Consider the following 10,029-nt stretch of genomic DNA (forward strand, 5'->3'; position numbering starts at 1 on the left):
GGGGGGGGGAGAGAGAAACTTATTCTGTGTTCTCAGGAGGCTCAGCTGCATTCTGGGTAAGTTTACGCTAAGCAAAAGGGTACAAGAAGAGTTTTTGAATAACACCTTGCTAATGCCCATTGGTCAAGCAGTTTCAGATCCTAATTCTGGAAAGAGATAGACCTCTGTAGCAACTTAACATTGTAGGGGATGAATGCTTAGAGAAAGAAAGAGAGAGAGAGAATATTTACTTTGTGCAAACCCTTTGAGGTGCCATGTTTAAAAAAATGATATGTATAGACCAGGGGTCGGCAACGTGTGGCCCATGGGCCGGATGCGGCCTGCGAAGACCATTTTACCGGCCCATGAGCTGCCCCTGAACCCAGTCTCCCGCTCGGCGAGTCCCCCCCGCGCTGTGCTAAACTGGCGCAGTGTGGGGACTTGCCAAGCGGCACCAGAAATCACATCTGCGCATGCACAGATACCGGAAATTGCATCTGCGCATGTCCAGATGTTGGAAATCGCTTCTGCGCAAGCGCGATTTTCAGCGTCTGGGCATGCACAGAAGCGATTTCCAGTGTCGCACTGTGCCAGTCCGGCCCACAGATGATCTCCGTGGGAGTGATCCAGCCCATGGCCAGTAAACCTTGCCGACCCCTGGTATAGACTCATGTGATGTGCGTTAGTTCTACATTAGTGTTAGCTGAAGGACCATGAATGGTGTAGATGCATATTTTCTGGAATGGCCTGGTGGACACCCAAAACATTGGGATAAACTAGAGATATGGCTATGGTGTGTTATGACTGTGTTTCTCAGCCAGATGGGTGGGGTATAAACAATAACATTATTGGTTTTATTATTATTATTAATTGAATTAATATACTGCCCTATACTTGGAGGTCTCAGGGTGGTTCACAGAATAAAATCAAAATATAAAACCACAAAATACATAATCAAAAGCATTCAACAGACGGGGAGCCACTACAGAGAAGGCCCGTTCTCGTGTTTCCTCCCTCCAGATCTCTCAAGGAGGAGGCACAAGAAGAAGGGCCTCAGAAGATGATCTCAGGGTCCGGGTAGGTTCATATGGAAAGAGGTGGTACTTGAAGTATTGCTGTCTGAGCCATTTAAGGCTTTATAGGTCAAAACCAGCACTTTGAATTCAGCCCGGAATCTAATTGGTAGCCAGTGCAGTTGTACCAGGATCGGTGTAATATGCTCAGAGCATCTTGCTCCGGTGAGCAACCTGACCGCTGAATTCTGCACTAGCTGAAGTTTCCAAACCGTCTTCAGAGGCAGTCCTACGTATAACACATTGCAGTAATCTAATCTTGACGTTACCAGAGCATAGACAACAGTAGTTAGGCTATCCCTGTCCAGATAGGAGCACAGCTGGGCCACCAGGCGAAGCTGATGGAAGACACTTGGGGCCACTGAGGCCACCTGAGCCTCGAGCGACAGCACAGGATCCAGGAAGACCCCCAAGCTACGAACCTGCTCCTTAGAGGAAGTGTAACCCCATCAAGATCTCCCACCCATCCGGTCCAGGGAACCACCCACTAATAGTGCTTCAGTCATATCTGGATTGAGTTTCAGTTTGTTGGCTCTCATCCAGTCCATTACCGAGGCAAGACACGTTGTTGTTGTTGTTGTTTGTTTAGTTTGTCTCTAATTGTTCTGCTGCAACTACAGAAAAGTATTGCAGAAAGCAGATGGGCAGCTCACAGAAATGAAGACCGAGGCAGGGTGAGGGGCAGAGACAGTGGCGGAGCTTCATACTCCGGCACCAGGGGGTGGAGAGCAGGCAGGGCTGGGTGGCGTGGCACACGTCCTGGGGGCATGGTGCCCAGCAAGGGCGGGGGGCAGCTGCAATGGCACTCCACCAGGATTGCGCTGTGGGGGGCGGTGCGCTCCCCCCACCCCCTCTTCCTCTGCCAGTGGGCAGAGATAAGTAAGCCAGCATCTTGCCTTACTCCTCTGCCACTTTTGCTTTGAAAGATCTCCCTGCTGTTCATAGGTACATTCTCCCTCAAGATTTAAGCTTTCCAGCTCATGGACAAACAGCACCGGAGCCCTTCAACAAAGGGAAAAGGCGATGGAAGCTCTCCTTGTGAAGGCAGCTGAATGCCTGCCTATGACATGAGCACAAAGGCTGGAATTAGAATTTCAAAGCCAACATTATTATCCCTTTCTTGTTTTCTTAGCTGGAAATGCACTCGCGTTGTGTGTGTGGACTTGCTTTCAGTTCTGCGCCGCCAACATTTAGGATGAAATTTAAACATGACTTAGGCATTTGGAAAAGGTGCAGCCTCTCTGCATGTCATTGAATCTAGCGGGAACCCAGGATCCTGTGCTTTTATTTGCAATTCTGCTTGAAGTCTCTTTAATGGAAAGCCTTTGAAGAACATAAAGGAAGACGAGGCTGAAGAAGAGTGGGGCACTCAGCGATACAGCCCCACTAAAACCAGAAGAATAGGAGCCAAAGGTCAGAAAGACTTTACACGTGCCAGACCATACTACAGTGGCGACTAACCTGTGGCTCTGCAGGTGATGTTGGATTCCAGGACCGATCAGCCACAGCCTGACAACACCTTGAGGGTCACAGGTTAGCCACCCCATCTTAAAGACTCACTCACAGACTCCACACTCTGGGGAATATTGTAGGGCAGTGGTAAGGAACCTCCAGTCCACAGGCTGATTAAAGCTGGCAGGAGGGGTCCTAATTTATTCCAAGAAGCTGCTTCCCCCAGGTGTGGGGTAGGTAAGGGCGAGACTGTGGGGGAACAATCTGGGACCTTGTTCCTCGGCAAGTGGGGTTTGTGGTTGCCTTTTAAACTGTGGCAATCACTCCCCCCAGAAGACACGGCTGGTCCTCAACTTGGATGGCTTTTTAAAAAGTATTAGACACATTCATGGAGGAGAAGGCTATCAAGTACTCTTTTGCTCATGTTCTGTTCGCTGGTTTCCCACAGGCATCTTGTCAGCCACTGTGAGAACAGGATGCTGGGCTAGAATTCTGTAGTGGAGCCAGTCCCTGCCAAAAGGGACTCTTGAAAACAGCACCGACCAGCCATGACCTCACGTTCCACTGGGCTTGGCAACACTCCAGAGTATCAGGAATTCTGGAGTTCTAAGTCACCACTGATCAGCTTGACTTCAAGGCTTCTTTGATCAGCTGGGATCTTCCTTTGCAAATGAGGCTTGAAACCATGCTGATGGGCAGTGATTTAAGCTCCAGAGCAATTCTCAGGAAATGAAAAACGTTCCTTCGCAGCATGGCTCGATTTCAAGCCCTGGTGCAAAGGAAAAACGGGTCACTTGCACCATCACTGTTGCATTTGCAATTGCCATCGGCGAGTCTACATTCTCACAGGGCTCTTGTCAGTGTTCCCCCCTGCTGGGGTGCAGGGCACCATAAGATTCCTGATCATGCCAACTCCTGATGAAACCAGGAGTTGGCCGCAAAGCGGGGCAGTGTTGTGCCACCACCCACTTGATAGCAGTGTCTCTGCCACTTACCTGCTGTTGTCTGCACAGCCCCAAACTCACCCCTGCCCTGCCCCACATTTTCCCAGTAAGTGGCAGTGGTGCTGCTGTTGGGAGGGAGGAGGAACAGTATCCCTTGCCAAGCTCGCCACTCTTGGTCGACCAAATTTAAGATAATTAGAGGCAAATCATTCCCAGCAGTAATGATATTACTGATCTGCTGCCTCTTCTGCCATTGCTTTATTCTCTCTCTCTGTGTGTTTCTGTGTCTTTTAATGGAGCTGTTTGGTTTAACAGATTTATAAATCTTTCCAAATAAATAAAATAAATTCAAGGAAATTTGCATCAGGAATCCAGAAACTGAATTGGGGTAACCCCAGATTTACCACAGTCCTGTTTCATCCCTGATGGCACAGATTTCACCACTGAAACACATACAAGTTTACACCAGTATAGTGCCTCGTGCCCATTACAATGCTGTGTGTGGTTAACACAGTCACATAGCAATGAACCCAGACAAGAGTCAGACCTCCAAAGAACTTCAAGTAACACTGAAATTAAATTAAATATAACTAGGACCAGAATAGGAATGGGGTGGGTGGAAGAGAACATCTTACCTAATACCTTACAGCACAGTTTAGATTCAAGACAGACCCAAACAAAAGGAAGTGTAAATTTAAAAAAAGGATGGATTGGAATAAAGGAGGAAGAGAAGACAGGGAAGTACTAAACATATAACCAATATCCAGTTCTACACACTTTTCGCAGCTCCTAAGAGACTGAACTGACAGTGGATACATTTAAAACAGCTTCTGAGATGTTCCTTCTATGTCCTTCCTCAAAATCACTGTGATTGGAGGTATACAAGGAGAGCTCTGGTTTGTTGTTGGAAACTACAGCTCTCCGTCATCAAATTACACCCCCTCCTCTGCCTCCTCACTCCTCTCTGCTGGTGCCTTTCCATTTTATGGAGGCTCAAAATGGCCAAAAGTAAAAGCACCATTTTGAATTTTTGAGGAGGTTCTGAAGCTAGGGACCAGCCCACTTTACTTTGCACCCAATGCACTATGGATTCCCAAGTGGTCCAGACAGCTCTGAAGTTCGTCTATTTGCTTTGGAGTCATTCTGAAGCTTTTATGAGTCTCTAATGTCCAGGTCTAGCACAATAATCAAAGTGGAGATTTTTAGTTGCTTGTGAAATGCAAGAGCCCATGAAATTCGTCTCTGACAGCAAATGATCAATTATAGTTTGGAAGGCTTTTTTTTCCAGTAGTGAACATCTGGTCCACTACTTTCACCCAAGGACATTTTCCCTCACGAAAACCTTGTTTCTGCATGTATTTCCTTGTTTATATTTGGAGTGTTCAGAAAGCCCAGATCTTCTTTCCGCACTGTTGGCCTTGTCTGCTTGAGTGAACCTACAGAATCCAAAGATTGTATTTCCAATCACTCTTGAACCATGTTGATCCAGGAGGAGTGGCTCTCCTAAGATGAGAGCAACATGATTTGTCATCTCTCTGAAGAGCTAAAAATATAGGGTAAAAATAACATATGAAAGGTCAGGAGGACACTGTGAGAGTGCTTTTCCTCTGACGAGAAACAAAATTGTTCACAACAGTATAAAGTGTCATGTCTGCTTCTGATGGATAACATCTATTTTCATTTCCAGCACAGACTCTCATTGTTATCCCCAATGTTATCCCCAATTACTGCTGCTGCGAATAGACTCTTAATTGAATTGTCAGGGACTGTACTTTTTTGCGTTTTGTTGTCATCTGAACCCACAGTTTACTGTTTTTCTCGACACCTGCCTATGCCATAGTAATTGTGTTGGTCCAGTGGTTCTCAAACTTTCCCCTCCACCCTCTGGGCCACACTTTCAGAATAAAAATTTGCTCAAGCCAACAAGTCCATACAAGTCTTAGCAGTGCTTGATTCATAATATAGAACACAACTACTTCATAATATGATTATGGGACATCCAGGAACTATAAAACAATGCAGCTACATAAGCACATGAAACACTCCCAAAATATAATTATCACTGAGCCTCTTACATATGTACCTTAAGTATCTAGATAAACCCAATGAGCGGTGTGAGCTTGCTTTTGCCGGGCAGTCTCATATATATTAGGTCCAATTTGAGACAAACTTAACTCTCATTTCCTCATCAGCACAAGGAAGCCTTTCTCTTTTCTGATCTCTCGTATTTGTAAGAATCGAAAATCCCTGTTCTCAACAACATGTCATGGAGAACCATAGAAGAATAAGCAATGCTCTTGAAGAGATGCGTGGCTACAGTTCCTGGTTGTATATCCAAAAAAACCTATACTATACTATACTATACTATACTATACTATACTATACTATACTATACTATACTATACAGTGGTACCTCTGGATGCGAACGGGATCCGTTCCAGAGCCCCGTTCGCATCCTGAAGCGAATGCACCCCGTGTCTGCACGTCCGCGCATCTGCAGGTCGCAATTCGTCGCTTCTGCGCATGACGTCATTTTGAGCGTCTGTGCATGCACGAGCGGAGAAACCTGGAAGTAACACGCTCCATTACTTCTGGGTCACCACAGAGCGCAACCCAAAAATGCTTAACCTGAAGCTACTTCAACCCGAGGTATGACTATACTATACTATACTATACTATACTATACTATACTATACTATACTGAAATGTCTAAGTAGTTAAACATTTAAATGTTTCTTTGATTGTCCTTGAATCTTCCTGCCACAGTAAGCATCTTCTTCTGCCTCACAAGTGTAGCCTGCCACTTCATGAGTCTTTTGGGTGTTATAAGGGTCTGTTGTTTTTCTTGCAACAGCTAGCCCTCCAGAAGCACATATTTTACAATTTTGTATCGTACCAGAAATGACATAAGAACATATGAACCATTACTGTCTCCAACCAATGTCACATGGGAAACTCACCCCCCCCCTCCAGTGTAAACAGTCCTTGAATCAGGACTATGCCTAAGTTGCAGCAGGTAAAGCCAAACATTTAGACCTAAGTGTAGTCCTTGGTTGTTATCTTGCCCAGCGGAACAGACAAGGGACAGGAGGTCATGAGGAAAGGAAAGGCTGACTATTGCTGGTCATATGGCTGCTCTGCTTTTAATGGCAAATTCCAGACAGGCTGGGGTTATAATTTTCTCACCTCCATCTCGCTCTTTCTGTACACATTTAAATAATAAACTATAACCAGAATGTGCACGTCTCTCTTTGTGTCTTTGTGGTGCTATCATTTTGATTTCTTTCTCTTTTTAAAAAAGGTCCAATATGCAACTTAATAATTAAATTAATTAAACTTAATAATTAAATTTAACAGTACAGAACATCACAGAGATAAAAAAATACAACACATACCTGTATATAATATCTAATTTCCTCTACAATATTTATTTATATTGCATTAAAAAATTACCAGATTGTTTACACTATTCATAATTATTAATATTTTGACTTGGGGGGAAATCACAGCAAGTGCAAAAATATCCAAGAGCTGAATCACCCTTTACTTAGCAGAAGCATTTGTCACCATGTACAATACTGCATTTTGCAGCGTCGCTGTAAAATATGAAAGGGAAGCCTGCCCCTTTGGACATACAGAAGGCATGTCTCAGGGGGCTTGAGACCAGTTGTGGTTTTCCATTCTACGTTTATCACTTGCCCCACTGTGTGATTACTGGCACGGGTTTTTCCTCTTCACACTTCACAGCAATCACCAGATGTCAGTGCACTGCGCACAGGTTAAACAGCAGCCTCTGGTGCACAATATAGGAGTCAAAGCTCAGACACAACCACAGAGGAGTCAGAACTGCAGTCGGCAAGCTGCCAGCTCAGGATAGCTACAGGGGAAGCGTCTTTTGGGATTATGGGAAGTAGGCGAAGGCTCAGGAGATGGATGTCCATCAGCTGCTGTCAATCAGGTTGAAATAAATACTTCACATATTTCCATACAGGACAGAAATCAAGTGCAGAAGCACCACTAATGAGATAACCTAGGGCACAAATTCTGAGATTATTGGATTTAACCTAGACAGCATCTTAAAAAGCAGAGACATCACCTTGCCAACAAAGGTCCATATAGTTAAAGCCATGTAGTGATGTAAGTGAGAGCTGGACCATAAAGAAGGCTGATCGCCAAAGAATTGATGCTTTTGAATTATGGTGCTGGAGGAGACTCTTGAGAGCTCCATGGACTGCAAGAAGATCAAACCTATCCATTCTGAAGGAAATCAGCCCTGAGTGCTCACTGGAAGGACAGATCCTGAAGCTGAGGCTCCAAGACTTTGGCCACCTTATGAGAAGAGAAGACTCTCTGGAAAAGACCCTGGTGTTGGCAAAGATTGAGGGCACAAGGAGAAGGGGACAACAGAGGATGAGATGGTTATACAGTGTTCTCGAAGCTACCAGCATGAGTTTGACCAAACTGCGGGAGGCAGCGGAAGACAGGAGTGCCTGGCGTGCTCTGATCCATGGGGTCACGAAGAGTTGGACATGACTAAACGACTAAACAACAACAAATGTTTTTTGTTGGCAACCATCTGTCTTGAGAGATGATGGGGGGGAACCTCCCCAAAGTTCTGCCCTCCACACCCAAGGCATGACTTAAAGACTTGCCCATTCTGGTGCCAACAAATGCCAACACAAGGATATCACATCCCACGTGTTGTATCTTCTTTCAAGCCAACAAAGCAACAAGTGGCTGTGCAGAACTGTAATGAGGTCTACACTACTACCATCCTGGGCTCCTTTGGGAGGAAAGGCATTCTATAGTAAATATATCTACTATATTTATAATAAATTTAATAAGTGAAATAATAAATAAAATAAAGTTTCATGAATAGGTGCAAGAAAACATAGGACGGATGTGTTGAAGCTAAACTCACATTTCCTAACTTCCATTTGTGGATCTTACTCCAAAGAACTCCTTGTCTTCCTTAGTTTAATTGTTATTTACATAGGATATTTCCCTCATTCAGCTTCTCAGAAGGTCATACAATACTGCATTCTGGTAGATATTAAGTTTTAATAACACCTATGATATTACTGGCTGCTGTGCACACAGTTCTCTATAAATAAGAACCCATAATTGTCATGGTGTTCTTAACGCATCTCCCTTTCTCCTATTTGAGATGCAAGTCAACACGACTCTTGCCACCTCACGAGTTAGTAGTGGGGATTGCTAAATTTCCACTAGATTCCATTTGGTTTCCAGAAATTGCTTTTACATTGTGTGAAAGATCACATAAAACACAGAAATTACTGGGTAAGGAAGCATTGGGGAAACAGAATAAAGTCTTTTCTGAATGCAGCCTATAATTTTGCTATAAGATTTGGTTAGCTCTCCTGTTTGCTGATTTTGTTTTTCTTACTCACAGCCCCCCTCTCCTCTCCCATTTAATAGTCCTCTCCAAACATATCCCAACTTGTAAGAAAACCTGCGTAGGAGCTGTGGCATTGTTGAGGAAGGAAGTGGCAAATGGAATTGGCAAACGGGCTGAATTTTAACAAGGCTAAATGAAACACGCTCTCTTGGCGAGATGACAACCAATCAAGCTGATTACAGTATCCCAGTAATTGGCCACGGAGCATATTAAAGGGGCTTTTTGGAAAGAGTGATTGGAGGCGAGTCATAATGAACTATCTGGCTGGCAAGATGGAGAATGTGCCCACCTTTGATTTCACACTGCACACAGCTGAAACATGAAGGCACATGTTTTCTGAAGACAAGGGAGATGAAGCCCCCAAAATGGCAGGGGGAAAAAATGCTTTTAGCTTGGAGCAGTGCTTCTTAATAATATTAATTTTTTATTTATACCCCGCCCATCTGGCTGGGCTTCCCCAGCCACTCTGGGCAGCTTCCAACAAAACATTAAAATACAAGAGTCTGTCAAACATTAAAAGCTTCCCTAAACAGGGCTGCCTTCAGATGTCTTCTAAAAGTCTGGTAGTTGTTCTTTTCTTTGACATCTGGTGGGAGGGCGTTCCACAGGGCGGGTGCCACTACCGAGAAGGCCCTCTGCCTGGTTCCCTGTAAGTTGGCTTCTCGCAGGGAGGGAACCTCCAGAAGGCCCTCGGCGCTGGATCTCAGTGTCCAGGCAGAACGATGGGGGTGGAGACGTTCCTTCAGGTATACTGGGCCGAAGCTGTTTAGGGCTTTAAAGGTCAGCACCAAAACTTTGAATTGTGCTCGGAAACGTACTGGGAGCAATGTAGGTCTTTCAGGACCGGTGTTATGTGGTCTCAGCAATCGCTCCCAGTCACCAGTCTAGCTGTTGCATTCTCAACACCCCAAACAAACTACAGTTCCCAGGAGGCTTCGATGGGAGCTGTGGTTCTTTAAAGTAGCACGATATTGTTTTAACTGTATGGTGCACATGGGACGTTATACCATACCCTTGGGGGTGAGGGAACTTCATAAATGTCAGGGAACTGCCATCAGTGCCGGAGGGAGAGAGAGAGCTCCAGAGGGATCCCAGAGAGCGTCCCGGGATTGGGAGAGGCAGCCCATCCTCTGGGGAAGGGAATCAGCTCAGCTCCAGTGGA

General features: G+C 45.1%; 1 long non-coding RNA gene across 1 annotated transcript; it reads left to right on the plus strand.

Annotated features, from left to right (window-relative positions):
* Positions 1-12: 12 nt before the first annotated feature.
* Positions 13-9,096, plus strand: LOC308460084. Its single transcript, XR_013978465.1, has 2 exons — positions 13-56; positions 8,862-9,096. It is a non-coding gene; the product is annotated as an uncharacterized lncRNA (long non-coding RNA).
* The last annotated feature ends 933 nt before the right edge of the window (positions 9,097-10,029 follow it).

The sequence above is a fragment of the Podarcis pityusensis genome (assembly GCF_964106645.2).
Source record: "Podarcis pityusensis genome assembly, chromosome: 12".
Taxonomy (NCBI): domain Eukaryota; kingdom Metazoa; phylum Chordata; class Lepidosauria; order Squamata; family Lacertidae; genus Podarcis; species Podarcis pityusensis.